This window comes from Humulus lupulus, chromosome 7 (assembly GCF_963169125.1).
Source record: "Humulus lupulus chromosome 7, drHumLupu1.1, whole genome shotgun sequence".
Classification (NCBI taxonomy): domain Eukaryota; kingdom Viridiplantae; phylum Streptophyta; class Magnoliopsida; order Rosales; family Cannabaceae; genus Humulus; species Humulus lupulus.
Genome location: NC_084799.1, coordinates 118,881,166 through 118,888,046, shown reverse-complemented (window position 1 = coordinate 118,888,046; position 6,881 = coordinate 118,881,166).

The window sequence follows — 6,881 nt, the reverse complement described above, 5'->3', positions numbered from 1 at the left end:
TTGCAGACTGCTTTACGCTTCTCCAAATCACAGCTCCACCCCCAAGAGTAAACACCATTCCAGAAGTAGACTTCCTGTCATCGACATCAGTCTGAAAATCTAAATCGGTGTAGCCTACAGGGTTCAGAACACCACCCTTGTAGACTAACATATAATCCCTAGTCTGTCTCAAATACTTCAGGATATGCTTAATTGTTATCCAATGTTCTAGTACTGGGTTCGATTGATACCTGCTCACTACTCCCACTGCATAGCAGATATCTGGTCTAGTACACAACATAGCATACATCAGACTTCCAACTGCAGATGTGTAAGGAACCTTTCTCATTGCATCTTCCTCTTCAGGAGTCTGGGGAGACTGTTTCTTTGAAAGATGAATTCCATGGTGAGACGGTAGACGCCATTTCTTGGAATTTGTCATTGAAAAACGTTGAAGCACTTTATCTATGTAAGCTACTTTAGATAGAGCTATGAGTTTGTTCTTTCTATCCTTGATTATCTGGATACCTAGAACATAACTTGCTTCACCAAAATCCTTCATCTAGAATTGAGTGCTCAGCCAATTCTTCACCCTTTCTTGGAATTTTTCACTGAAAAACATTGAAGCACTTTATCTATGTAAGCTACTTGAGATAGAGCTAAGAGTCTGTTCTTTCTATCCTTGATTATCTGGATACCTAGAACATAACTTGCTTCACCCAAATCCTTCATCTGGAATTGAGTGCTCAGCCAATTCTTTACATCTGATAATTTCTTAATATTATTTCCAATGAGTAAGATATCATCTACATAAAGAACTGGGAATACCACTATTTGATATGCCTTCAGTTGGTAAACACAGGGCTCATCAATATTTTGTTCAAAGCCATAGGTTTTGATTATTTCATCAAACCTAAGATTCCAAGAACGAGAAGCTTGCTTAAGTCCATAGATGGACCTATTCAACTTGCAAACGTTTCCTTCTTGTCCAGCTACTTTAAATCCTTCTGGCTGATCCATATAAATGACTTTGTCAAGCTTTCCATTAAGAAAAGTTGTCTTGATGTCCATTTGCCAGATCTCATAGTTGAGAGCGACTGCTATGGATAGGAGGATGCGAATGGACTTGAGCATGGCTACCAGACTAAAAAATTTCTCATAGTCCACACCTTCTCTTTGGGTATAACCCTTTTCCACTTATCGAGCTTTATAAGTCTCGATATTTCCATCAACACCTCATTTCTTCTTGTAGATCCACTTGCACCCAATGGCCCTAAAGTCACTAGGTGCTTCCACAAGAACCCAGATGGAATTTGAGTACATGGACTCCATTTCCTATTTCATGGCTTCGAGCCATAGTTCCTTTTCAGGGCTAGCCATTTCCTGTTTGAAAGACAACGGATCATCAACACTAGTGTCACCAACAACCATATTGGTTTCACCATCCAAACCATAGCGAAGTGGGTTCCTAGAAACAATCCCACTACGACGAGGCTATGTGACAGTTTACTCAGGAAAAGTGGTACTTTCTTCATTTAAATCGACTTGCATCGGTTGGACATGATGAGTGGGAATTTCATCATCAAGGCTGTTTGGAGTCAATTCTTTAACCATCTCCTCTAAAACTACTTTGCTGCGAGGTTTGAAGTTTTGGACATAGTCATTTTCTAGAAAAGTAGCATTCGTAGAAGTAAACAGTTTCTTTTCTTAATGACAATAGAAAAGTCCACCCCGAGTTCCTTTAGGATAGCCAACAAACATGCAAACTTTAGTTTGCAGTTCTAGCTTTCCCTCTTTTTTCCTCGGGACGTGGGTGAGACACCCCGAGATTCTATAATGGCGTAAACTAGGTTCACGACCATTCCAGCATTCTAAAGGTGTTTTGGGGATTGATTTTGACGGCACGACATTGAAAATGTCGTTTGCTGTTTCAATTTCATGTCCCCAAAACGAAGTAGGTAGAGTTGAGTAAATAAGAATGCATCTAACCATTTCCAATAAAGTTCTATTCCGGCGTTCCGCTACACCATTTTGTTGCAGAGTACCCAAGTCAGTAAGTTGTGATAAAATCCCAAGTTCAATTAAATGATCTTGGAACTGCATATCCAAATATTCTCCACCCCTATTAGATCGCAAGGTCTTTAACGTTCTACCTAATTGGTTCTGAGCCATTGGTAGGAATTCCTGAAACTTTGAAAATGTTTCTGATTTCCTATGCATTAGGTAAAGACATGAGTATCTAGAGTAATCATCAATGAAAGTGACGAAATACTCAAAACGACCCTGGCTTGTACATTCAAAGGTCCACAAACATCTCAATGAACAAGTCCAAGTGGTTCTTTGGCCCTATCACCCTTTGCAGAGAATGGATGCTTGGTCAGTTTGCCTTCTAGACAAGATTCATAGACAGGTAATTCACCTAAGGTGAGTTCCCTCAAAGGCCCATCCTTTGTAAGTCTTTGAATCCTATCATAGCCAATGTTACCTAGTCTCAAGTGCCATAAATACGTCATATTATTGTTATCGATCTTTTGACGTTTATTGGTCCTAGGTTTAGCTACTTTAAATAAATAATTGTTAAGAATGATGGGTTCATTAGGTCGCAGAATATAAAGCCCGTTTTCCAAACATGCAATACACAATTGTGATCCATTGAAAGAAATAGATATATTAGAACTTGTGAAAGTCATAACAAATCGTTCTAATTGTAACATGGAAACTGAAATTAAATTTCTACTGAAATCCGGAATAAAAAAGACATCATTTAAAATTAAAAATTTATTTCCAAACTTCAGAAGAGCTCTACTTCTAGCTTGGACCGCAACGAATGCTTCGTTCCCAACTCTAAGATTTAAGCCGCCTTCGTCCACTTCCTCCCACGATTCAAGAAGCTGTAAAGAGTTACAAACATGGTTAGTAGATCCATCATCAATAATCCACACAGAGTTATCATTCTCTAAAACACATGTTTCCAAGATAAATGAACTATAATCATTACCTTTGTTTTTCGCTGCTCGAAACTTGGGGCAATCTTGTTTCCAGTGCCCCTTCATTTTGCAATGAAAGCACTTATCTTTACCTTTCTTGTGTTTTCTTGTTCTTCCCCTTAGGCATCTGTGCATTTGGTTGTGCACTCGTCTTTGCAGCCTTTGCAGGCTTGGGGTTGTTGTTTTGTCCACCTTTCCTCTTGTTTCCATCTTTCGAAGATGAAGTTTGGTTAGCTTCAGCCTTAGCTTGATCAGCAGCAACCACAGTAGTCTTATTTTCTCCTCCTTTACTAGGTCCACCCATGATAGGCTCAATAATCTGAAGCTCGTTCCTGAGCCGCGTCAGACCATAGTTGAGTTGATCACGAACATGCAGACACAGTGCCATCCGAGCATTGATGGTGCCATCACGTACGTGTGGAGACAGTGTTATCCAAGCATTTATGGTGCCATCACGAGCATTGACGGTGCCATCATGAACGTGCGGACACGGTGCTTGTTTTGGGGATTCCTCAATCATGAAAAATTCAGAGTTGTCACCAATCAATTTTGTGTTGATATTCTGCTTCCAATTAAGGAAGTTCTGTCTAGTGAGCTTCTCCATCGAAAGTTGAGAAAGGATGGGAGTAGACATAGACACTACTTAACTACAAATTATCAATAAAATAGAAATCAATCACATTTTCTCAATAAAACTTCTATTCACACAAATTTCAAGAAATAATACAACATATACCAAAATATGTAAGATATGAGAAAAAAAATACCAAAAACAATCATATCTCTATTTCTTCATGTTTTTAACTAATCTATGATACCCTTGTCCCCGTTGGCGAGAGTCAAAAAAATACCACTAGTTAAATAGAGTTGTAAACTCATTTAATAGTGCGATCAAAATAAGAAAATAAAATATCTTATTTTATGAGTTAGACCCACGGTTTCGATAATCATAGATTTAGTCCTAGTAGTCACCGTAGCAGTGAGTCTAGTAGAATTTGACCTATAATTATTTATCTTTCGAAATCTAACATTGTCAAAATAACTAATGAACACCTTCCGTAGGGGGATGAATCAAAGCGCCTTGAGGCCCCATTAAGCTATTGACTATGTTAAACCAACGGTGGAGATCGAATAAAATTATTAAAATAAGCTCATTATAAAATTAAAAAATAGTATTTTTATTATTTATTTTTAGAAAATTAATGACTAAGGTTTTCCAAAAATAAAAAATTAAAAGATTAAATTTTTAAAACCAAAGTCCTATAATTTCCTATTAATTCTAAAGTGTCACATTGAAACAAATTCAATTAATTTAGAATTTATTTGTTGCTAATCAATATATGAGGTTTAACTAATATAATGAACCTATACAATTAAGTCAAACTTAGGCAAATGGGCCTTAACAATTGGGTTTGTATGGAGGAGGGTTGGGTCCAGTATGTCGTTCTCACTACAAAGGCCCCCAATCTTCTATACAAAGTCCAAAAGATAGGAATTAAAACATTCACAAGTGGAATCACCCACAAGAGAGGAATTTAAACTTTACATTTTCTAATGGGCCTAAATAAAACCTATAATTTTCTGAATATTTTATTGGCAAAAACCATATTTCTAACAAACATATGGGTCACTATATGCATCTAAGCCAAATTGCAAAAATACCACATATAGTGCAACACATACATGTTATAATTGGATAGGCCTAATTATGTTACTATATGAGCAATTCTATGAATTTATGCAAAAATACCACAATTTATTACATTTGCAAAAATACCACAATTAATTATCTAGAATTTATCAAAAAATTCAAATTAATTAAATTTTTACAAAAAATAAGTCAATTTAAATTAAATTTATCAACAATTAACAATAGTTAATTTAAATTTCATTTGTCAACAATCAACTTGGTTTTAGGTTAATTTGAAGAAGAAAAAATATTAATTTAATTTAAATAGATTTATCAACAATTAATCAAAGTTAATTTAAATCTCATTTATTAAAAAAAATATTTTATTAATTGGCTGAAAAAATGATATTTTTCAAAATTTAACCAATTTTAAATTTATAATCAATATCTAAACTGTTTTTCAAAAATATCATGTGTTGTTACAACTATAAGCAAATATTTTAACTATTTTAAAAAATATATATATTAATAGTTATAACAATCCTAAAATATCTTAAAACAGTTAATCAAATTCAAATATCCATAAAAATATATAACTAACAATATTGAAATTTCAAATAATTTAAATATTAAAAACTATAGAATAAAAAGATATTTATATTTTCAAATAAATAATTAATAAAAATATCAAGAATTTAAAAGAAAATATCTTAAATATATGATATCTTAATTCTAATATTTTAATATATTAAAAGATTTAAAATTAAGTTGTTAGTTTATTTTTAAATTTGAATTTGAATATTTGTAGAAAATATATAATTATTTATATCTCAACTAACAAAAATATCTTATTTTTTAAAAACCAATTTTGAATGATAAAACAAAAATGATATTGTTGGTTTTGATTATAAATAATTTATTTTCACAATTTTTTTATTTTTCTTTAATTTTAAAAAAAATCGGATGAACAATACTCAGTATTGTTCATCGCATGCGCGCGTGCATGGCAGCCAAACCAAATTTTTCAAAAAAAAAAATTTGAGCAATTTTTCAAACAAAAATCATTTTCTAATTAATTTTTATCATGTTTTACACAAAATAAAGAATATATAAAAATTAATAGCATAGAAAACACAACAAAATAACCTAAAAATTGCTAATAATCACATAAAATTCAATATGCTTCATAAAAACATGAAAGACATCCAATTATTCAAACATATCAAATAATTCAATTTTAAACATGTTCATTCATGAAAATAAAGATTACCAAAGGCTCCGAGGCTAGTTGTTGGGAAAACTTATACATGATCTTTATTTATTTTCATATAGATCTAATATTAAATAAATTAATATGAGATAACCTAGAACATGTTTCTAAAATTAAATTCAATGAGAAAGAAAAATAAAAATACTTATAGTATACGCAGCGGAATGAAAGAGTCATTCCTTCAGTTTCTCTAACTCTTGTATCCTTTCTGTCGCAGAGTATTATCAAGAAACTGAACCGTTCTTCTAATTTATACACAGTCTTCCAATGTATCCTTAGAATCACCTAGACTAGTGTGTGCAATATTCAACACATGAGATATATACAGAGAGAAGAAGAGAAAATAACTTAGAAAAGGAATTGTGTTTAGAGAGAATCTAAAACCTATCAGAAATCTGACTTGTGACTTGTCAAACTTGTCAGAACTTGTGTTTTTTTTATTCTCTCTAAGCACTCCTTTTATAGACTCAATGAGGCCATTTAGTTTAATTAAAAAATTAATAAAATAATAGTCAATTTGAAGCCCTATGTCGAAATTATCATGGGCTTTAGGCCCTTGAAATTTCTCATTTGATTATAAGCCTATTGGACTTAAAATCAAGGCCTGTATTATTTTGTATTGATTTAATTAATTAAATAATTATTTAAATCATTTATCAAATTAATTATTTATAATTTGAAACCTTGATTTAAACTTATTTATTAATTTAGATACCAATTTATCTTAATTAATAAATCTGCTCTAATTTTTCTTTTCTTCTAAAAAATACATAACTCTGTGAAACTATCCAAAATTAACCTGGTCAACTTTGATAATTCTAATTGATAATTAAATAAATTAATTGAGACTATCGAGATGATTTTATCCAAGGTACAATGGGGACCATGGGCCTATGTGTTATCCAAAAAACAGGCATGGATGACATGGCAAACATTTAATACACGTGGCTGACATCTGGCAGAAGTCGGGCTCGACTATCGACCAGGAAGATATCTATTGGCGCAACCTCTATAT